The sequence below is a fragment of the Hordeum vulgare genome, chromosome 1H, assembly GCF_904849725.1.
Source record: "Hordeum vulgare subsp. vulgare chromosome 1H, MorexV3_pseudomolecules_assembly, whole genome shotgun sequence".
Lineage (NCBI taxonomy): Eukaryota > Viridiplantae > Streptophyta > Magnoliopsida > Poales > Poaceae > Hordeum > Hordeum vulgare.
In genome coordinates, this window is record NC_058518.1 from 14,173,651 (window position 1) to 14,198,624 (window position 24,974).

General features: G+C 46.8%; 1 long non-coding RNA gene and 1 pseudogene across 1 annotated transcript; both read left to right on the plus strand.

Moving 5' to 3' along the window:
- The first annotated feature begins 3,887 nt into the window (after positions 1–3,887).
- LOC123404816 lies at positions 3,888–7,792 on the plus strand. Its single transcript, XR_006611920.1, has 4 exons — positions 3,888–4,803; positions 4,880–5,064; positions 5,171–7,070; positions 7,140–7,792. It is a non-coding gene; the product is annotated as an uncharacterized LOC123404816 (long non-coding RNA).
- Positions 7,793–16,377: 8,585 nt separating this feature from the next.
- LOC123395554 lies at positions 16,378–18,511 on the plus strand (annotated as a pseudogene).
- Positions 18,512–24,974: the final 6,463 nt, after the last annotated feature.

Here is a 24,974-nt window from a genome sequence, read left to right on the forward strand (position 1 = left end):
TAAAGCCCCTTGACAACCAATGTCGCTATACCTACAAACCCGATGATGTGTCGTGACCTCGCATCAACACACACCATCTAATTCGATGGACTCATCAAGTCATCCACAGGCAAGACGAGAGCATCAACTGGTCTAGTAGACCCTTTGCGCGCATCGCATGCACACGCTTTAGAATTAGTTGCTTCCATCTTCTGCCTTCCCATCTTCAGGAACGATCACCACATTCACCTTGCCACATCAGTCTGCCATCAATGCCACCACATCACGGATAGCGCCACCGTCGTGCAGTCGTCCATCAAGACACATCCACCGCTAAGACTCTGTCGTACCATGCCGCCAAGACCCATCTTCATCGACACGATAGATACGAGACCGCTCCACCTTAGGACCCATCCATCCATCACTTGCTCCAAGAACGATGGCCCCAAGAGGGGCTGCGATGCCAGACGCTATCATCATCTGATCTCAGAGACACAAATCCAGGGTTTCCCCTAGAGAAATGATCCTTCTCGGCTAGTCCAACGTCGCTACGCCTCCGAGACCACCCCCCTAGAGGATATGAGATCGAAATTAGTGCCTCCAAATAGGTAAATGACTCCACATGCTGCCACTCTCCGTTTTGGCAAGCCAAATCCATGGTCTCCCTCAGAGCTCGACATGACCGTCACCGTGACGATTCCCTCCAAGCATGTTAGTGGCTTCCGTAGACATCGCCGCACCATTTGCACCGGCAGATCCAGGCAAAGGATTTCTCCTTGGTGGTAGTCCTTTGAAGATCAGAACGCAAAACGGTCGTCGGAGAAGCCCACTGACATGGAAGGAACGACCGCATCTGAAGAAACAAATCCGGGAACATGGCCCAAACCCATCCAACCCAACCCGACTAGAGAAGCCGCCGCCGATAGGGAGAGCATCAGGACGCGCCAGCCCAGGATCCATCGCCACCATCTACGGCCCGACCCCATCACGACCACCGGAGATCCGCCACCACGCTTCGCCCAAGCACCTCTGTGCAGGCCGCATTACATCTAACCTCCGAGTTGCCACTGATGCAAGCACTGCGAGAGCCGCCACTCACGGCCTAGAAGAACGCCACGGGAGAAAGCCCTGTAGTCGCCGCCGTTCACGTGGGCTTTGCTCAACGGCCTAATCCGGCAACGGCGTGGAGAAGAGATTGAGAAGGCGGCGACTGTTCTAGGGATGGCAGGTCGCCCTCGATTTGCGTTTGGTAGGAGCGGCACCCTTTTTTTGCATCCGCAAACTTACTTGAGTATATAAAAAATTAAATTATTGTGATTTCTAAGCAAAATTAATTTTCATAGTTGTCATCTATTTTTTTTCAAAGTTGCATTAGACATGCGGCATATAATTTGGATCGGATGGAGTAGTACATTCCTCCATGGGTCATGTGTTTGCAGAAGAAAATGTCCATTTTTTAACAATAATGTGTTTATAGTGGACTTCGAACTTCTCAAAGCTGTTTTAACTAAGCCCTATCTCGGTTTTGGATAGTAGTTTTATCGCTCAGTACCTTTAAGAATTATGGTTGCAACAAACACTGTGAAACGATACCTACAGAAATTTGTCAAAAGATATGTTTATTAATTTGTGTTCTAGAGAAGATGATATGTGATCTTTTCATTTATCTCATGTCCTTTTTGTTAGAAAAGATGACAGAGAGCTAAAGATTAAAGATCATCCGCACCAATAAATCAACATAGCAACTCAAGGCTAAGCCAACACATGACTTTTCAGGAATCTGTGGTATGAAGGCCTAATTAAACCGGAAATTCGCAGGGGCATGTAAGTGCGGGGGCACTCAAGTGCCAAGCCCTACTGTCCGCTCTATTTACCTCGCAATTCGTGAAGTAGTCGAATCCTGCATGAGGGCAGCGTAAAAAACAAAATTCCTAAAGATGATTTAAGTTTCAATGATATGAAAATTATGGGTTTTGCATCTAAAACTGCCCATGTCACAGAAAACATGAATATGAAAACATAAGTTAATTTGGAATTTGCGTTTAAAAGATATAAAACTTTAAAATCGGAAGCCAAAATAAAATGCCGGCATCAGGGGCCTGGGTGCCCTAGCATTTGTGCGTCGCAAATCCTCGTCCCTAATTAAACCAACATCTTATTTCTTTCGCATACTTCAGATCAAGTTTGTCACGCGTTTGGAATCCTTGGCAATTCCTCCAAAAACAAAGGAAGTGAGTTTTCCTCTCCTACAATGTCCAAATTTCCTGTGGCCACTCCCGTGTTCCAAAAGCTAGGATATGACTTTTCTCCCTTACGAATAGTATCCCTGACATTTCCACGTTTTCCCCGTGACCAGAACATGTTTCATTTGGGAGGAGCTCTCAGAGCTTGGGACAAGTTTTGTGTCGGCAATACAGTTGAAAAAGCACAATAGAGACCGGGCTCCAGTGAGGCCGATATTTTTTTACCAAAATACTATTTCCATAAATTGAAAAAATCTGAAAAAAATTATATACATAGATGTGTATTTCTAATACACGCGTATTAATTTTCACTAGCATTTATGCTTTCATGTAGCATACACAAAAATGATAAATACACAGATAAAAATGGGCTTTATCTTTGTTGTGTCTGGGTCAGATATTTATCTATTTTATGTAGCGTGCAAATAGACGAATTACCTGATGAAATTTTTTAGTATGTTTTGAAACTTTTAAGTATATACTAATTTTTTTAGTATACCAGGCTCACTGGAGCCTGGTCTCTGCGACGAGAACCTTTCTGTGTACGCGATAGCTCGGGATCACCATCTCTCGACCATTAATTCAACCACATCGCGTCCCGTCATGCAGGAAGATACCCCGTTGCAGTGTACCATCACCATCTCTTCGGAGCACGTACCATCATATCGGAACGAAAAAGATGTACTCCTTCTCATCTTTTCTATTTTGCGTGTTAGATTTATGTCAAGTTAAACTTTGTATGATTTGAGCTAATTTAAATTTAAAAATGTCGACACCTACAGTACCAATATATGTACTATGAACATTTCATAATCTATACCTATAATTAAGCACTCTCAAAGAATTACCACGTTAATTAGAATTTATGAGCCGTTTATTTTGGTGGGACCAAATTATTACGTGAAGATTAACCCAGTTGGCCTATTTTTCTTTCTCCCCTAATAATAAAGCACGCACTGCTTCCGACGTCCATCGCGGCTTTTTTGCAAAAAACACCCCTGTAGTTTCCTCTAATTAACCCGTGGTACGTTTTTAAGTGAGGCCGAACCGTTTTTTCACATTTTACACAAAAGCCCCTTACTTTCGTGCTAAATAACCCGCGGTCCAAATTATATTCAGAGTGAATCGTTTTTTAAAATTTTTGTGCACACCCCTCACATATGCGTTAATAACCTCGAAGTCCACTCAGAATAAATATGCATTTTCAAATAACAATATCTTTTAAACCATAAATTCAATTTAAACATGTTATATATGAAACTTGATTAGAAAAATGTGCAGAGTTTGAATATGTTGTTATTTTACATATTAAATATTTTAAAAAATACTATTTAGGATACAATGCTAATCAATATTTGTCTTTATTTCGTACCGACTATTTGTATTATAACATATTAACTTAAGCATCAATATTTGGGAAATGTTATAATCTTTGGACATGATATACTTGCACTAGGTTCTTTCTTTGTACATATTTTATAATCTAAGACCTTACGTACGTGTCTTTTTTTGACAGTATCCACGCGTGTTTTTATCAATGGACTACACTTTTTTTATTGTTCACTTTTCTTCCGTTGCAACGCAAGGGCATTTGTGCTAGTTTATAGAAATCCAAAGGAGCCACGTCAATCAGAATCTCCTTCGCTCTCCCCGTTAGGAAAAACAACAACAATCTGAGCCCACTATTTTCTTAATTATAGAAAACCAAAGGAACCACTTCAATGTCTATCTCCTTCTCTCCCCGTTAGAAAACACAACAACAATCTGAAGCAGATCTTGCGGCCTGAAATATCTACTTTCACCCCTCCCCACGAGATCTGGATCAAGATAAGATTCTCCTTTGGTTTTGGTTCTCTGGATCAGGATGAGGTTCTCTTTTTGTTTTTGATTCAGTTTTTTTTTCTTGCTTTCTACAGATTGAATCTCAAAGATCTCCGCAAGCTCTTCGCCTTTGTTTGATTTCTGCTACTGATTCTCTCCCACGTTTACCTACTGTCGTGGATTGGTTCGTCTGTTGATATCCAATAAAACACATGAGCATGTGTGCGTTCCACCCAGATTCTCCATGTGTTCTCCAATCTGATTCTTGATTGGGTGATGGTGGAAAAGTTGTTATTTAAAACAACAACAATCTGAAGCTGATCTTGCAGCGTGAAATCTCTACTATCACCCCATCCCCCGAGATCTGGATCAAGATGAGGTTCTCCTTTGGTTATGGTTCTCTGGATTAGGATGAGGTTCTCTTTTGGTTTTGGATTCAGTTTTTTTCTTGCTTTCTATGGATTGAATCTCGAAGATCTGCGCAAGCTCTTCACCTTTGGATTTCTGCTGCTGATTCTTTTCCACGTTTACCTATTGTCCTGGATTGGTTCGTCTGTTGATGTCCAATAAAATACATGAGCATGTGTACGTTCCGCCCAGGTTCTCCATGTGTTCTCCAAACTAATTCTTGACTGGGTGATGGTGGAAAATTTATTATTTACGTCTTGAAAGTGGGGTAGCAAGATTTGTGCGAAGAGTACTTCAAGTCCAACAATTTCTTTCCTGACAAGTTCCGATCAAAGTCAATATGCAGGAATCGGTACGGGCTTAGTCTCCATGGATTGATTCTCGAATCTCTCCCCAAGCTCATCTCTTCCACTGCCTATCTTATGCAGTTCTTTTTTTGCACGTTACATGGCTGCCACCTCCCAAGTAACTATGATGCGCCTCAGCCCGGCAATTGCCCCCACTGCACCCTTACCTCCTGCAGCCATCTTCTAAGCATGTACCTAAGTGCTTAGCAACGTCCTCTTGGAACAACAACGACCACATCACTATCATGAAGACTGGCAAGGAAGAGGTCGGTGGTTTGCTTCAATTTCTTCTTAGAGTTTTGAACTGATAGATTTATCGTTCCTGTTATCTCCTGTAATATCTATGGGTGATGTATTGCATATTTTTCATAGAGGTTGATCAAGGCGCGGGACTATGCCTGAGTTATATTTCAGCGTGTCATGCAACCACATGTTGACACCCACTATTGCATGTGACTTGCAAGAAGCAATAGCTTGCCATCCATCGACATAACAAGCACGATGCTGACCCCCATCTACATGCATTACTCGCGTGGCACAATACAATAAATGTTGCAGCATATATCCCTTTTCTCCAGTCAGTTTCAAACATCCCTCTGTCTACCTGTTTGACCTGCTCCCCATGCATGTGCTTGAGACTTTGAGCCTTTGAAGTGATGTTTAGAGGAAATAGCTATGAGTGGGTCTTTTCTTTTCTGATGATTGTTTAGAGAAAATAGCTATATATATATATATCCGATATAACCTTTGAACCAATGCTCAAGGTCCTATATGTAAGACACAGTGCATTACATGGTATACTCTAAGTAAGAGTAGCTTCTGTTGTGCAGGTATTTCTCCTACATGCAGATTCTTATCAACAAAGTGAATCTCATAGAATATTTATACTCATCATGTAACAGTAACATTAGCTATTTTGTTATGTGTATATTAAACAGTTTGTCTACCAACCATTATTTTCGATTATGTACTTTAAACAAAGTCGATCCTCATCTCCCTGATGTTTACTGCTACAAAATTGGTGCACGCATGGTTCTGGCACTCAATTTCTTTTATGATCCGCCAAGTAGTAGTTAAATTTTTTCTTGCAAAGTATAGTTGACTAAATTTTAACATCCGCTATTTTGAAGGAACGGTTTAGAGAAAACAGCTATAACAGTTTTTTCTGGTCCTATTATACTTGGATCTGGTTTCTTCTAATATCGTGTTACTCCTAAATAGTTCATGTTTCATTTTTCTCTTCATTGTATGTAATCTTGTCAAATGCCAGTTGTGCGCCTATCTAAATATTATAATTTCTTTACTATTAGAACTTGGTTTAATCTATATGATTACTTTCCTACTAGATTTGTACTGTCCATGTTTAGACATTTACTTAGATGAACAAAATCCACTTATTTGGCAAGATGAGCATCTATAGATGGTTCTTTATTTATCAAGTATCCCATAAGTCATAATGCACAAAAACGGATGTTCATAGTGTCAATCAGTATCTCCAGGTCGTGTGGTACAAAGTCAGGGATGGCCGGCCTAAGAATAAGAACATTTTATATCAACGATCAATGCAACATTCCCTGAGCTTATTAATCTATATCTATACTTCTACTAATTAGGCACTTCCTAGAAATTCCCACGTTAATTAGAAATTACGAACCGCTAATCTATGTGGGGCCAAATTATTACGGTGTAGATTAACCCAAAAGGACTCAATAAAAAAATCATTTTTCTCAGTTGAAAAACATAGTAAGAAAAAAAAAACTTTATCTCCATCTATTCACATAATAACAAAAAACTTTTCCTCATGTTGTCACGCCCTAGATGCCATCTAATTCTTCAGATGAAATTTTTTTCATATCTATCCTCACCGATCATAAAGTGAAGCGCTCACGTCAAGGAGCCCTCTATCTTCCATCTCAGAAAATAAATCACGTTAATCCTCACCCCCCGTTTAAAAAAAACACATCTATCCACACCTGCCAATCCTACAAAGAAGCAGTCACGCCCAAGTCCCCATCTATCTTTTGTCTCAAAGAAAATATCACGTATATCCTCACAACAAAATCCCCTTCTACATGCAAGGGACTCCTCTTTCGCTATTATTTATCCAGCAAGCAACGTGTTCCAGCCTGCAGGAGAGCCGCCCAATTTATTTCTGGATTGCTTCAGTCTCATGGTCATGCAGGTCCAAACTGATGGGTTTTTTTTCTGGTGAACTTGCATGGACTACTTGCTGCAATTGTTCTCGGGCGAGGGAAACAAATACATACAATGGGTAAGCAGATTCATTGATTCCTTCCATGAACATACGTATATGCAATTAACAGTGATTGCATTCTTCTAGGTGGATGTGCATGAGGCAACACAGTCAATTGATCACCGACAGGTTGATTGATTCTTTCTATGAACATACGTACATGCAGTTGACAGTGATTGCTTTCTTCTAGGTTGATGTGCATGAGGCAGCGCACTCAATTGATAACCGGCGGCACATGACGCGCCCCGACCCGTCAAAGGTTGAATCAAAGAAGGCATAAGTTCTTCTACTGATATGAGTTCATGGAGTCAATCATTGGTTCAGATTTATAATGCTCATTATGTCTAGAAACATTAAGGGTACAATAAGTTCACTTGCAGATGAGACACTTTCAACGTATATGCATGACACTTCTGATTTAATCATGGTGATACATATAGGTCGTCGATAATGCCAAAACATGCACATACCTTTCATGGTAGATTAATTGTTGACTAATAAGATAGTATCTTTACTTCATGCATCTCCCTTTACTAATCCGTCCGTCTTTAACTAATTTATATTCACATGGCGCTATATACGTGTTCCGACATGTAGAAGATACGCCCAATTTGTTGGTACGCTGAAGACACCATGTAGTGAATTTTTTTACATACCTGACTACCATGTATATGTAGTTGTATAAGAAATTTAGTATGTTTTGAAGCTTTCAAGTATATACTAATTTTTTTTAGTATACCGGGCACATTGGATCCCGGTCTCTGCGACGCCGTTCTCGCAATACAGTGTCCTTTCTGTGTACGCGATAGCTCGGGATCGGTATCTCTCGACCATTAATTCAACCACATCCATGTCCCGTCGTGGAGGAAGATACCCCGTTGCAGTGTACCATCACCATCTTTTCGGAACACGTACCATCATATCCAAACGAAAAAGCTGTACTCCTTCTCATCTTTTTTATTTCACGTATTAGATTTATGTCAAGTCAAACTTTATATGATTTGAGCTAATTTACATTTAAAAATATCGACACCTGCAGTATCAATATCTGTACCATGAAACTACATTTCATAATGAATCTAACAATGTTAATTTGGCATTTTAAATTTTGATACTTCTTTTATAAATTTGATTAAGGTAGAGATACTTTGATTTTAATTTTTTTATATGCATACTAAAATGCACCGGGGTACTAGCAGAATACAGTAGCGTGCTACAACATACAAATAAAGAGGAAAATGACAGGACCACTTGCAATATCTAGTACAGCCACCCGCAAAATAAAAAAATACTAAATACTTCAGTAATTTTACTGGTCATTCTGACAAGTCATTTTCCAAATGTACCATCACTGACTCGTGATTGAAAACAGGCTATTCATCATGTGTTCAAAAAATGAAAAAAAAAACGCTTTCATCAAAGGAGCATCTTCTATTCTATCTTCTAATTAGAGGCACCATGAGGCACCCCCTTAATTGTCACACTTAAATCATTACTAACCATTGGATAAAAATATGATTAAATGAACAGTTGAGATGTCTCCTTTCACCCCGTAAAAGCAAAAGAAAAAAGATGACTCCTTTCACCGTAATCATCCTCACCAAGAGTCCGGAGCAATATCATTATCAAACTGTTATCTGCCTCTCTCTTCTTTCTATCCATGTCGTCATGTCGTCCTACTTCCGATATCTATAAGATTACCTATAGGATCGAGCCGCCACACCCACCACATCCTCCTATGTCAATTTTCTTTGCAGGGTCCGATGTCTCTATCTCCTTTCTCTTCATGTTGTGATGTTGGGGTCCTCTCAATTTCTATCAGACTGGCTCTAGGTCCTCCTCTGCCTCTTTTCTCTCCACGATCTATCAGGACTAGACATTTGATCAGGGAGCTAGACCTATAAGAGCAACTTTAGCAGATCTCGTGTATTGCGGACCTGTATCACATAATTACAGTTTGCAAAAATCTTTTTTACAGGCCGATGAGGACCGCGGTAGAACATAACCCGCATCGTGGAACTGTAAATATTCCGTTTTACAGTTCCGCGATGCGGGTTCTGTTCTACCGCGGCCCTCGCCAGCCCACAAACTATAAAAATTCAAACTTACAATTCGACATCAATTCTGCTTATTTGTGGCAAATTTGAACAATCAAACACAGTCCTTATACAAACTACACCATAGTTTTCGATCAAGACTCTAAAGAACGTCATCTAAAAGCATCCATATCTTCACCACCGTCTTACTATTCCTCCATCTCACAATACTCCCTTCACGTATAAGATTTCTATGAAGTTATACTTTTTAAAGTTTGACCAAATTTATATTAAAAATTATTAACATATATAATACAAAATATGTATAGTATGGAGTGCAGCGCTTCGGTGTCCAGGTTTACCTCCACCCGGTCAGAAATCACCGGACGAAGGGAGTATTTTGGAGAGCTAGATCGGTTATCGCCACCATCCATCACCACAAAAAAGGGTTTCCCCTCGGTTTGTATTACAAAGCGATCAACCGATACAACCAACGATAGATGCTGGGGCGGAAGCAGTACAGTCACTCACAAAAAAAAATGAAAGACATAAACAAAAGAAGTAAATGCCGACAACGGCGGATCGATCAAAACAAAGTAGCCTCGCGATCACTGCACGCACCGAAGACCGTTCACCAAGCTCCAAGACTTCGGAGCGCCGTTACCAATCAAAACCTTCATGAAAGAACGCGACGATGACGACTCTGATGCCAAGGGTTTTCCCCGGTACGCGACGAGGCGAGAGGAAAGGTAGTCCCCGACGCCCTTCAGGAAGGTCTGGAGGCACCCACAGGCGCCACCGCGTCGGTGTCGGCCAGGCCGACAGGGGTTTCCCCCAATCCCCGCCTTCACCCCGGACGCTCTGGAGACTGTCACCAAACCGACCACTACCCAGCGCCAACGCGATCTTGAAGCCTCCACGATGTCTCACCACGGCACCTCGAGGTGAGATGTGCACAACGACGAAAAAGAGCCGTGACTAGAGGTAGCAGCATCGTCGACACGCGGGAGGGCTCAACCTCCACCGTCAACGACGGTAGCCGATCGGACACAATAGCAGGAGCATACCAGGCTTGTGGGCCCACAAGCTGGCCGGGTCCTCATACGCCCATAAAGCTCCCGCCATCGCGCTACAGCAGGCACGCCATCGGTGTCGCCGCGCCCCATCCGAGCTGCTCCTCCTCCTCACCACACAGAAGACCACAAAGTCATGCCGGAGGCCGGTCCGCTAGGACCCAGATGGGGCCCGTAAGGCCCAGATCTGGGCCGTGGGCGCGCCACCGGCCACTCCCCGCCAGCACACCATCCCGTTGCCAAGAGGCTACGCCACCACCTCGCGTGCCGTTGGCCACAACCGCGGGGCCACCGGGCCGTCACCATACCGAGGAGCACCGCCCCCGCCCCCTACCCCGGGAAGGGGAGACGCACGCGCGGGTCTGAAGTTCCCGCCACAGCCGACCCCACCTGACCCAGGGCCGGGGGCGGTGGGGGGGGAGGGAGGGAGAAGGGGCCGACGAAGGGAGAGGGAGCATGCCGCCTCGGCAGCCTCCCGGGGAGGCGGCGTTAGGGTACCGGGTGGAGGATCAGATGCGGGTAATCACACAAGGCAAGAACTTGGAAGACAAGAAAGCATTAGTGAGACCACCATCCATGACCTCTCTAAGGCTGAACGTAATGGGAGTATCATATGTGGTATCATGCATGCCAACTGCCGCCGCTGCCGCCGTCGCCTGGATCGCCGCCGCGATCTCCGCCTCTTCCCTCGCCGCCGCCGCCGTCGCCTGAGACGCCCGCATGGCGATGAGTAGCCCCGGCGAGTCGTCAGGGTCGCCGTCCTCGCGGAGGACAAACTCTTCCGGCGGCACCTCGTACTCCGCCGGGACAGCCGGGGCCACCACCGGGGCCGCCGGAGGTGGGTGGGGGATCGCCGCCGCCTGTCGGTAACGCGTGATGACGTCGTTGTAGTTTTTCCCGTCCCAATAGGCGTGCCGGCCGCGGGTGTTGTAGGGGTCGCCAGGGTGGACCCGGAGCTGCTCCAGCGTCGCGGGGTTGTCCAGCGTCGGATAGCCGTCCTTGCAAATACTCCACGGTTTTGCAAGGCGGCACCCCGGCGGGACGAGGAGGCCGAAGTTGTACAGCTCTTGTGTCAGCGGCTTGTCGAGGCTCTAGCGCCAGTTGCTCTCCGGCGCGCCGCCGCCGCCGGAGCTGCTGCCGCCGACATGATCCACCGTCGGGACGTCGGAGAACGGGGGAGGGAGGAAGAGAACGTCGGGACGACGGGGATCTGCGGCGGGACGACGAAGAGCGGGGGAGAGAAGGAGAGCAGGGGAGCGACGGGTGTGCCGACGAGCCGCGGGACGACGGGTATATATAGCGCCGCGACGGTAGGGGAGGCGACGGGGAAGCTGGCCGGCGTAACTCCCCCGGAGTGAATGCACGTCGCCTCGGGAGCCGTCGAACCAACGGGCCAACGACGACGGTCTCGAGAACCGACGCGATGGGCTCTGACGACGGGGCCGTCATTAATGGCGTCACCTCGGGAGCCGGCGAACCAACGGGCTAACGACGGCATCGGACGACGAGGCGCTGACTGGTGATTAATGTCGTCTTCGGGAACCGACGCGATGAGCTGGCGACGCGGTGGTTAATGGCGGCGGCTTCGGGAACCGGCGCGGACTGGCGACGCAGCGCGGGATTAATGGCGGCGGCGTCGGGAACCGACGCGAACTGACGACGCAGCGCGGAATTAATGTCGCGGTCTCGGGAACCGACGGATTGACCGCTGTCAGACCGACGTGAAGACGCCACGTCGCAGCGGGTGGACGCGGGTACGACGCGTGTACCGGGCCTCCTGTACGTCGCCGTTTCGTCAGCTGGCGCCCGTCGGGCTGACGTGCGTACGTCGGGACGGGGAAAAGACAATTCTGCTCTTTGTTACGAAGGGGTATCGTTTAATCTCAGCCGTCCTTGTATTTGGGGTTGTACCGAAGAAGAAGTGTATTTATATATAGAGTGTAAGTACGAACTTTCCTTGCTTCATCAAATGTCACGTGTACACCTGTTTATTTTCGGTCCTTCAAGTGTATTCATACTTTTCAAGGAAGTAACATCTCCAAGATACATTACTGCTGCCACAAGCTGGGATCCACCATGATAATTAAAATAAGGCCCACAGGGTTAAAAAATGTCTCCATGCAACTACAAGTGCCATTCATCTTGCCAACCATTTTTGCTCTATCTCCATAGAATTCTCCTTATGTGGTTTCCTGACACATATCTGTTATAGTTTCGAGCATTGCTTTTACATGCATAAAGAAACTAGCTAAAATTCATGCAAGGATTTTTCCTTCTTGAACCAAACAAGGATGCTCTCAAGTCAGGTAATGACAATCACCCTTGGTTTGAGTCTGTCTGAGGGCCCTCGAGTCTAAAATTCAAGCAAGAATTTCCCTTTCTGAACCAAATAAGCTTGCTCCCAATCTGGAAGATGGAAATATGGTTGGGACATGGTGCAAACCACTTGTTGTTCCCCTCATCACAACCCTTATCTGTCAAGACTTCAAGCTTCGAACATCCTGGACCGTCAGCACGGTTTGGTCTTGCATCCATCCGTGTTCAACCACGCGGTTGGATCAAATTTTGCTTTCCCCTCTAACGTGCTGACCTATTGTTTCTGTATGTGAGCTCTGGAGTGAATCTAGTTTTTTCCGTAACCCACTCATCTTTCTAGAACATGCTATGTGTCACATGTTAAATTTCAACCTTTTCAGAATTTATTTATAGTGCTTTTCAATTTCAGGGTCATTTAGCTAAAAAATTCATTAAGTGCATGGAAAATAGAAAATGATGTTAGAAAGGGTTGAAATTTAAGGATGTGTCATTGAATGATGCATATTAAATTCACAAAAAGTGTGGAGTTGAAATAATTTAAAAAAAAATGCCTTTGTAACAGATGAATTTTCGTCCGAAACCCTCATTCTTCGAAGTAGATGGTCCAGCTTGTACACAAAGTGCATCCAGTTTTTGCCGTAACCCGCTCAACTTTTTAGTACATGCTATGTGTGTGAAATTATGACACCATGCCATATTTCAACCTTTTAGCATTCATTTGTAGTCCTTTTCAATTTCATGGTCAGTTAGCACAAAAACAAATCACCAAGTGCATGAAAAAAAAAATGAATTTAGAAAGGGTTGAAATTTGAGATGTGGCACGACGACAAGATATTGGACAGCGACAAAACAGGGTGATTTAGCACGAAGAAAAAATGATCAAGTCTCACGACGACAAGATATTGGACAGCGAAGACAGGGTGATTTAGCACGAAGAAAAAATGATCAAGTCTCACGATGACAAGATATTGGACAGCGACGAGACAGGGTGATCTAGCACGAAGAAAAAAATTATCGAGTCTCACCATAACAAGATATTGGACAACGACGAGACAGGGTGATTTAGCACGAAGAAAAAATGATCGAGTCTCACGACGACGAGATATTGCACAGCGACGAGGCAGCGGTACTGTGGAAAGTGATGGGCATTCAGCCATAGTTGAACCGAATCACATGAATGAGACAGATTTCGTACGAAGAAAACTGTTGAGTCTTACGCGGGGCATGCAGCCTTACGTGGACCTAATAACATGAATGAAGCGACCTGGTGATTTCGCACTAAGAAAATTAGTTGTAGTAAAGTGTGAAGATTTGAGTGCGAAATCTTCGGCTATAGTGATAGGGACAAATCGTTATGTGAGATATGTGCAACCATGAACCAAAGTGGTCTCCAGCTATCGATCATATGTGCAACCATGAACCAAAGTGGTCTCCAGCTATCGATCGCTGCCGTGGTTGTTGAGATGTCCTCTTGAGATGTCCTGTGGTTGTTGAGATGTCCTCTTCCTACGTACATATTCCATTCATTGTCACGTATAGTTATGTAGTTCTTTTTTAATTCTTCAATTGTAACCAATTATTGTCGCTTTTGCAATTTACTATGAAATGATGGGCTTATCGGGTATGAACCATACATACATGTGTCTTCTATTCCTATGCATTAACACCGTGTATTGGGGAAAAAAAATTCCAAGATGACTTTTGAACATGAGCTTAACCATATAAAAGTCTTGGATGATAAAATCGCCTCCCAGATGCTTCAGTGGTTGTGGCTGCCGGCGAGGCTAGGCAGCGCGGGGCGAAGGCAGCGGCCGGCGGGGGCTCCGGCGGTCACGGGCGACGGCGGCGCGGGGCTGGCTCGAGCCCCTCTGCTCGGGCACGGGACTGTAGGGAACGCGGCTCGGCAGGCTGCGGGCTAGCGGCTACGGCATGGATCCGCCCTGGAATCCTGACCGCGGGTTGATTTCGGAAAAGCACAGTGGATTTTCTGTAAAATTACAAAAAAAAATTCGTTTTCTCACTTAAATCCGGACTGTAGATTTTACTGTTCATCCGAGAGCATATGAGCTCGAGCTCAGAATAGCACTTCCCAAAGTAAACGGTATATTCAGTGAAACAAATTATTTTTTCATTTACTCGGGTTGCATAGGTGTAATTATTGGCAATTATAGGGGCAATTTTCATGACACACAGCAAAAATAAATACTCCCTTTATTATTAGGTGTAAATTTGGATTATTACATTTTTAGTCCGACGACATGTTGATAGTTGCAATAAAGGAATAAACTAATATTAATCCATTAAGTCCAGAGAGCTTTACATAAAAAAGTGAGTGGCCACGGGCATTTAAGGTCTTGATGGATGTACCCGTTCTTAGATTGTGATGCAAACATTCGGTTAGTCTTGATTAGATATATTAGTGAAGAAAGAGACTTACAAGAGAAAAACTATTGTTTTTTATGGCTCACGATTCAGCATATCTTCTTTTATATATTAATTTTTTTAATGTTTCTGTGAAGGGTCTTGCATCTAGTTTCACCTTGGCCACCCGAAATCCGAGGACTGGACTTGGTCAGTGGTCTGGTGGCGAGGCCCGGTGTTCGTGTGGTGACCTCTTCGACACAAACAGCAGCATTCGTTCTTCGACGACGACTTCAAATTCATCAGCCACCCCTTTCACTCGACTATAGTGCCTAGATTCTTCTGCCATTCTTGTGGAAAAGAAAATAAGAATTCTTCTAACATTCTTCTCTCACCTTCGGGCCGTGAAAATGCCCCAATCCCATGTTTTCCTTCTCCCCATCGCCGCTCTCCTCACCGCGGTCTTCCTCCTTGCACCTGACCGCTCCGACGCTGCTCGGCCACTCCGCCATGAACGAACCACGACCACAGAGCTTCATACACTCCTAGATATCAAGAACGAGTGGGGCAGCCCCCTGCAGCTTGCGTCGTGGAATACGACTAACCATTGCAGCTGGACTGGTATCACCTGCGTGACACGCGGTGGAGGCCTAGTTACAGGGATTTCCTTTAAGAGGTTGAATCTGGGCGGCAGCATCCCTCCGTCTATGTGCAACCTCAAGTACCTCACCCATCTTGACATTTCATATAATAATCTCACCGAGAGATTTCCTCGCATCCTGCTATACGCCTGCTCCAGGCTCCGATTCCTTGATCTCTCCCACAATGCCTTCTATGGAGCACTTCCTGATGACATTAGTAGGCTATCACCATTTATGAAGTATCTAAACCTAACTGATAACAACTTCAGTGGTGTTGTGCCGCCGGCGATAGCCGAGCTTTCAGCGCTCCAGGAGCTGCTTCTTGACAGCAATGGCTTCACCGGTGAGATTCCAGATTCATTTTCAAACCTAAAGGAGCTACGGGTGTTGGACATGTGGGGGAACCATTTCAATGGTTCAATCCCTGTATGGATCTGGCAACACCAAAAGCTCGAGAAATTATACCTGTATGACAATGAATTCACCGGGGAGCTTCCTCTCAATATCACGATGCTCAAGTTGGAGGAACTTGACCTCTCGAACAACAAGCTCAATGGAAACATACCAGAAGTTCTTGGGACTCTCAAGACACTAAGCTTCATCAGTCTAGGCAGCAATGAGTTCACCGGCCCCATCCCCAAAAGCATTGGACTCCTTCCTAACCTCCAAGGACTTAGGATATATAACAATAAGCTCTTGGGTTCCATCCCCAGAAGCATTGGAGTCCTTCCCAACCTCCAACTCATCCAGCTATATAAACAATATGCTCTCGGGTGAGCTACCACCAGAGCTTGGGATGCATTCGGCACTTTTTGTGATTGAGGTCTACAACAACAGCTTGTCTAGCTCACTCCGAGAGCACTTATGTGACAGTGGAGTATTCTACGACTTAGCAGTCATGAACAACAACTTTTCCGGTGAGTTCCCGACGAGCATCCAGAATTGCCTCTCATTGAAGAACATCATGATCTCGAATAATAACTTCTCTGGGGAGTTCCCAAAAAATATATGGTTGTTGCCATTGCTGACAAAAGTGGAAATATCATACAACAGCTTGACTGGCACTTTGCCGACCGAGATATCTTCGAATATCTCTAGAATTGAGATGCAAAACAACCGGTTCTCCGGTCCCATCCCATCATCTGCGACTGGATTGTTGATCCTGACGGCGCAGAATAACCAGTTCTCGGGAGAGCTACCGGTCGACGTAAACAATCTCCGCACACTTACTGTGTTGTTGTTGTTGTCTGGGAACAAGATCTCTGGACCAATACCAACATCGATTAAATTATTGCAAAGTCTCATGTCACTTGACCTCAGCAATAATAATATATCAGGCACAATACCACCAGTAAGCATAGGGATGATGTCAGCCTTGGGTGTTCTTGATTTGTCCAACAACCAACTAACAGGTGACATTCCGCCTGACTGGGACAGCCACTCATTTACATCCCTGAATTTGTCACTGAACCAGCTCAGTGGGGAGGTGCCCCTCAGTCTGCAAGATGCGAAGTACAACCGTAGTTTCCTTGGCAACCAGGGGCTTTGTGCAACGCGGGACTGGACGATAAATCTCCCAAAATGCCACAAAAGCACCCACATGTCGAAGACTAATATGATAATCTTGTCGGTGCTTGGTGTCACTCTGTTCATTGTTATCATGAGCATCGTAATATGGCGGTTCTTCCGTAGCTGGAAGAACACACAAGTGGTGACAGAGGTCGTCAGTGATTGGAAAATGATATCATTCACATCTTTGGACTTCACCGTGTACGACGTGGTCAATAATATATTTGAGGAGAACATAATCGGCAGAGGTGGCTCTGGGATTGTGTACCGTGTCCACCTCCCTAGCCTTGATGGTGCCACCCAGGATCGCAGTAGCAAAATCGTGGCTGTAAAGAAGATATGCCTCACGATAAATTTGGACCAGAGGCAGTTTGACTCGGAGGTGCAGACATTGGGCAGCGTCAGGCATAGGAACATCGTCAAGCTGTTGTGCAGTATCTCCGGCTGAGATGCCAACCTGCTCGTTTACGAGTACATGGAGAAGGGCAGCCTCCATCACTGGCTGCACCGCCGGGACAATGTGGGTCCAGAACTATTGAACTGGCCGAGGAGGCTGGCCATTGCTATTGATGTGGCCAAGGGGCTGAACTACATGCACCATGAGCGTGGAGAGGCTCCTATCATCCACGGGGATATCAAGCCAGAAAACATCTTGCTTGACCCAGAGTTCAATGCAAAGATCTACGACTTTGGGCTCGCTCGGATGCTTGTTGTACCAGGCGATTCCTATGAGCCACACCTCCAAGGGACATTCGGGTACATGCCCCCTGGTGAGAATCTCAAATCCAGCAAGTCGTATCAATATTTTATAATTTACTATTGAACACTAATTCAGGTGAATTTTGCAGAATCGTCATATGGAAGGGCGAACGAGAAGGTTGACGTTTACAGTTTTGGCGTCGTTCTATTACAGCTGACCACCGGCAAGGCTGCCATTCACGAAAGTCAAAGCTCGGACATTGCCGTTCAAGATTATCAAAGCCTGGCCGGATGGGCATCTAGGCTATCCAATCTATCCGACGACATCATCGACAACAATATCCGTGATCCAGCTCACTCTTCTGATATCTTAGCGGTGTTCAAACTCGGCGTGTCATGCACGAGTGAATACCCGCGTAACCGGCCGACCATGAAGGACGTCTAAACCGAGCTCATTCAGTGGGACAAGAGGCAGATAGAGGCTGAGGCAGAGCTACATAGGTCATGCAACGATGACAGTGCGGCGCTTCTAGCCAGCATGCCCAGGAGCATGTCTGATGTCCGTCAGCGCAGCGGCTGCCGTGAGGTCCTTACGCGCTCAAGAACATCCTAGGGATGAGTTGTTGCGTTGGGGACCATAGTTGATGATATGGCTCCTGTTGTCGATGGGTTTTCAGCTGAGGGTATCTCATCTATGTGAAGCTATTGAAGACGTTAACATACATGATATCCAGGAGGGCGCCCCCTACAATTCTGCTACGTAGAGATATATTAGTTGTGAGCTTGGCTTGTGCCTATCTTGTAAGCAGTTTAAACCACTTGCTTGATTCTCAAGCTTTGTAACAATTTGTATGCAAACCATGGGATAAGCCCCATCATATAACACGCACCCATCTGCCTCAACAGGCATCGATGTGCAGAGAAGTCCACACACCGAGCCAACCATGGTGACATCCCAGAACCGCGCCTCGACGACCATTGGACACTGGTAAAATTGTGGTCATCCCACCGGTAGGGCCACGATGAGGATAAGAGAGGATGAACCACTACAAAGTAGAACAACCCTGCTGGCGTCGCCGCTACGTGATCACTTCCCAGGGACGCCCTCTGGTGAAGGCGAGGGGAGGAGGAGAGTGAAGTAGCAGCTGGGTAGGGGTGCTGCGGGTTCTGCCAGAGGGCTGCTCGTAGAATCAGTTCACAAGCGATATCAAAACAAGGCAACACATATGTTCTAAGAGGTGCTTCCATGTTTCAAGTATTTTACATCCACCGACATGTCACACGGATGAGGTATATCTATTTACTATGTCAATCTGGCTTTAGCTGAGAAAATGCTTTCAACTTTAATTTGTACCCCTTTTTTCACCTGGTAAATCTTGTCCCATTTTAACTTAAAATGATTTCAGCTTCTTCTTAATAAAGGGCAGCGCTCCTGCCTGTTCCATAAAAAAAAAGACTATGAAGGCTAAGGAGGAGACCAAAGAGCGACGACCTCTAATTGAAGGGAGCAATGATGACCGATATTAACAACATGGCACTTTATTTAATTGGTTCGCCTGGTCACTCTCTCGCTTCTCCTCCAGTCGTACCTCCCGATGGCATGCGCGCTGACATGAATGGCGATGTTTCATCTCGATGGAGCCCACGATTTGGAATTATTGTGGATGGGTGTTGTCGGTGCAAGGGTTCGGCAGACAACTTGAACATACGCAGCTGCAAATAAAGCAGACCAAGACGTACCATACGTTTTCTCTCCACGATCTATCAGGACTAGACATTTGATCAGGGAGCTAGACCTATAAGAGCAACTTTAGCAGATCTCGTGTATTGCGGACCTGTATCACATAATTACAGTTTGCAAAAATCTTTTTTACAGGCCGATGAGGACCGCGGTAGAACATAACCCGCATCGTGGAACTGTAAATATTCCGTTTTACAGTTCCGCGATGCGGGTTCTGTTCTACCGCGGCCCTCGCCAGCCCACAAACTATAAAAATTCAAACTTACAATTCGACATCAATTCTGCTTATTTGTGGCAAATTTGAACAATCAAACACAGTCCTTATACAAACTACACCATAGTTTTCGATCAAGACTCTAAAGAACGTCATCTAAAAGCATCCATATCTTCACCACCGTCTTACTATTCCTCCATCTCACAATACTCCCTTCACGTATAAGATTTCTATGAAGTTATACTTTTTAAAGTTTGACCAAATTTATATTAAAAATTATTAACATATATAATACAAAATATGTATAGTATGGAGTGCAGCGCTTCGGTGTCCAGGTTTACCTCCACCCGGTCAGAAATCACCGGACGAAGGGAGTATTTTGGAGAGCTAGATCGGTTATCGCCACCATCCATCACCACAAAAAAGGGTTTCCCCTCGGTTTGTATTACAAAGCGATCAACCGATACAACCAACGATAGATGCTGGGGCGGAAGCAGTACAGTCACTCACAAAAAAAAATGAAAGACATAAACAAAAGAAGTAAATGCCGACAACGGCGGATCGATCAAAACAAAGTAGCCTCGCGATCACTGCACGCACCGAAGACCGTTCACCAAGCTCCAAGACTTCGGAGCGCCGTTACCAATCAAAACCTTCATGAAAGAACGCGACGATGACGACTCTGATGCCAAGGGTTTTCCCCGGTACGCGACGAGGCGAGAGGAAAGGTAGTCCCCGACGCCCTTCAGGAAGGTCTGGAGGCACCCACAGGCGCCACCGCGTCGGTGTCGGCCAGGCCGACAGGGGTTTCCCCCAATCCCCGCCTTCACCCCGGACGCTCTGGAGACTGTCACCAAACCGACCACTACCCAGCGCCAACGCGATCTTGAAGCCTCCACGATGTCTCACCACGGCACCTCGAGGTGAGATGTGCACAACGACGAAAAAGAGCCGTGACTAGAGGTAGCAGCATCGTCGACACGCGGGAGGGCTCAACCTCCACCGTCAACGACGGTAGCCGATCGGACACAATAGCAGGAGCATACCAGGCTTGTGGGCCCACAAGCTGGCCGGGTCCTCATACGCCCATAAAGCTCCCGCCATCGCGCTACAGCAGGCACGCCATCGGTGTCGCCGCGCCCCATCCGAGCTGCTCCTCCTCCTCACCACACAGAAGACCACAAAGTCATGCCGGAGGCCGGTCCGCTAGGACCCAGATGGGGCCCGTAAGGCCCAGATCTGGGCCGTGGGCGCGCCACCGGCCACTCCCCGCCAGCACACCATCCCGTTGCCAAGAGGCTACGCCACCACCTCGCGTGCCGTTGGCCACAACCGCGGGGCCACCGGGCCGTCACCATACCGAGGAGCACCGCCCCCGCCCCCTACCCCGGGAAGGGGAGACGCACGCGCGGGTCTGAAGTTCCCGCCACAGCCGACCCCACCTGACCCAGGGCCGGGGGCGGTGGGGGGGGAGGGAGGGAGAAGGGGCCGACGAAGGGAGAGGGAGCATGCCGCCTCGGCAGCCTCCCGGGGAGGCGGCGTTAGGGTACCGGGTGGAGGATCAGATGCGGGTAATCACACAAGGCAAGAACTTGGAAGACAAGAAAGCATTAGTGAGACCACCATCCATGACCTCTCTAAGGCTGAACGTAATGGGAGTATCATATGTGGTATCATGCATGCCAACTGCCGCCGCTGCCGCCGTCGCCTGGATCGCCGCCGCGATCTCCGCCTCTTCCCTCGCCGCCGCCGCCGTCGCCTGAGACGCCCGCATGGCGATGAGTAGCCCCGGCGAGTCGTCAGGGTCGCCGTCCTCGCGGAGGACAAACTCTTCCGGCGGCACCTCGTACTCCGCCGGGACAGCCGGGGCCACCACCGGGGCCGCCGGAGGTGGGTGGGGGATCGCCGCCGCCTGTCGGTAACGCGTGATGACGTCGTTGTAGTTTTTCCCGTCCCAATAGGCGTGCCGGCCGCGGGTGTTGTAGGGGTCGCCAGGGTGGACCCGGAGCTGCTCCAGCGTCGCGGGGTTGTCCAGCGTCGGATAGCCGTCCTTGCAAATACTCCACGGTTTTGCAAGGCGGCACCCCGGCGGGACGAGGAGGCCGAAGTTGTACAGCTCTTGTGTCAGCGGCTTGTCGAGGCTCTAGCGCCAGTTGCTCTCCGGCGCGCCGCCGCCGCCGGAGCTGCTGCCGCCGACATGATCCACCGTCGGGACGTCGGAGAACGGGGGAGGGAGGAAGAGAACGTCGGGACGACGGGGATCTGCGGCGGGACGACGAAGAGCGGGGGAGAGAAGGAGAGCAGGGGAGCGACGGGTGTGCCGACGAGCCGCGGGACGACGGGTATATATAGCGCCGCGACGGTAGGGGAGGCGACGGGGAAGCTGGCCGGCGTAACTCCCCCGGAGTGAATGCACGTCGCCTCGGGAGCCGTCGAACCAACGGGCCAACGACGACGGTCTCGAGAACCGACGCGATGGGCTCTGACGACGGGGCCGTCATTAATGGCGTCACCTCGGGAGCCGGCGAACCAACGGGCTAACGACGGCATCGGACGACGAGGCGCTGACTGGTGATTAATGTCGTCTTCGGGAACCGACGCGATGAGCTGGCGACGCGGTGGTTAATGGCGGCGGCTTCGGGAACCGGCGCGGACTGGCGACGCAGCGCGGGATTAATGGCGGCGGCGTCGGGAACCGACGCGAACTGACGACGCAGCGCGGAATTAATGTCGCGGTCTCGGGAACCGACGGATTGACCGCTGTCAGACCGACGTGAAGACGCCACGTCGCAGCGGGTGGACGCGGGTACGACGCGTGTACCGGGCCTCCTGTACGTCGCCGTTTCGTCAGCTGGCGCCCGTCGGGCTGACGTGCGTACGTCGGGACGGGGAAAAGACAATTCTGCTCTTTGTTACGAAGGGGTATCGTTTAATCTCAGCCGTCCTTGTATTTGGGGTTGTACCGAAGAAGAAGTGTATTTATATATAGAGTGTAAGTACGAACTTTCCTTGCTTCATCAAATGTCACGTGTACACCTGTTTATTTTCGGTCCTTCAAGTGTATTCATACTTTTCAAGGAAGTAACATCTCCAAGATACATTACTGCTGCCACAAGCTGGGATCCACCATGATAATTAAAATAAGGCCCACAGGGTTAAAAAATGTCTCCATGCAACTACAAGTGCCATTCATCTTGCCAACCATTTTTGCTCTATCTCCATAGAATTCTCCTTATGTGGTTTCCTGACACATATCTGTTATAGTTTCGAGCATTGCTTTTACATGCATAAAGAAACTAGCTAAAATTCATGCAAGGATTTTCCTTCTTGAACCAAACAAGGATGCTCTCAAGTCAGGTAATGACAATCACCCTTGGTTTGAGTCTGTCTGAGGGCCCTCGAGTCTAAAATTCAAGCAAGAATTTCCCTTTCTGAACCAAATAAGCTTGCTCCCAATCTGGAAGATGGAAATATGGTTGGGACATGGTGCAAACCACTTGTTGTTCCCCTCATCACAACCCTTATCTGTCAAGACTTCAAGCTTCGAACATCCTGGACCGTCAGCACGGTTTGGTCTTGCATCCATCCGTGTTCAACCACGCGGTTGGATCAAATTTTGCTTTCCCCTCTAACGTGCTGACCTATTGTTTCTGTATGTGAGCTCTGGAGTGAATCTAGTTTTTTCCGTAACCCACTCATCTTTCTAGAACATGCTATGTGTCACATGTTAAATTTCAACCTTTTCAGAATTTATTTATAGTGCTTTTCAATTTCAGGGTCATTTAGCTAAAAAATTCATTAAGTGCATGGAAAATAGAAAATGATGTTAGAAAGGGTTGAAATTTAAGGATGTGTCATTGAATGATGCATATTAAATTCACAAAAAGTGTGGAGTTGAAATAATTTAAAAAAAAATGCCTTTGTAACAGATGAATTTTCGTCCGAAACCCTCATTCTTCGAAGTAGATGGTCCAGCTTGTACACAAAGTGCATCCAGTTTTTGCCGTAACCCGCTCAACTTTTTAGTACATGCTATGTGTGTGAAATTATGACACCATGCCATATTTCAACCTTTTAGCATTCATTTGTAGTCCTTTTCAATTTCATGGTCAGTTAGCACAAAAACAAATCACCAAGTGCATGAAAAAAAAAATGAATTTAGAAAGGGTTGAAATTTGAGATGTGGCACGACGACAAGATATTGGACAGCGACAAAACAGGGTGATTTAGCACGAAGAAAAAATGATCAAGTCTCACGACGACAAGATATTGGACAGCGAAGACAGGGTGATTTAGCACGAAGAAAAAATGATCAAGTCTCACGATGACAAGATATTGGACAGCGACGAGACAGGGTGATCTAGCACGAAGAAAAAAATTATCGAGTCTCACCATAACAAGATATTGGACAACGACGAGACAGGGTGATTTAGCACGAAGAAAAAATGATCGAGTCTCACGACGACGAGATATTGCACAGCGACGAGGCAGCGGTACTGTGGAAAGTGATGGGCATTCAGCCATAGTTGAACCGAATCACATGAATGAGACAGATTTCGTACGAAGAAAACTGTTGAGTCTTACGCGGGGCATGCAGCCTTACGTGGACCTAATAACATGAATGAAGCGACCTGGTGATTTCGCACTAAGAAAATTAGTTGTAGTAAAGTGTGAAGATTTGAGTGCGAAATCTTCGGCTATAGTGATAGGGACAAATCGTTATGTGAGATATGTGCAACCATGAACCAAAGTGGTCTCCAGCTATCGATCATATGTGCAACCATGAACCAAAGTGGTCTCCAGCTATCGATCGCTGCCGTGGTTGTTGAGATGTCCTCTTGAGATGTCCTGTGGTTGTTGAGATGTCCTCTTCCTACGTACATATTCCATTCATTGTCACGTATAGTTATGTAGTTCTTTTTTAATTCTTCAATTGTAACCAATTATTGTCGCTTTTGCAATTTACTATGAAATGATGGGCTTATCGGGTATGAACCATACATACATGTGTCTTCTATTCCTATGCATTAACACCGTGTATTGGGGAAAAAAAATTCCAAGATGACTTTTGAACATGAGCTTAACCATATAAAAGTCTTGGATGATAAAATCGCCTCCCAGATGCTTCAGTGGTTGTGGCTGCCGGCGAGGCTAGGCAGCGCGGGGCGAAGGCAGCGGCCGGCGGGGGCTCCGGCGGTCACGGGCGACGGCGGCGCGGGGCTGGCTCGAGCCCCTCTGCTCGGGCACGGGACTGTAGGGAACGCGGCTCGGC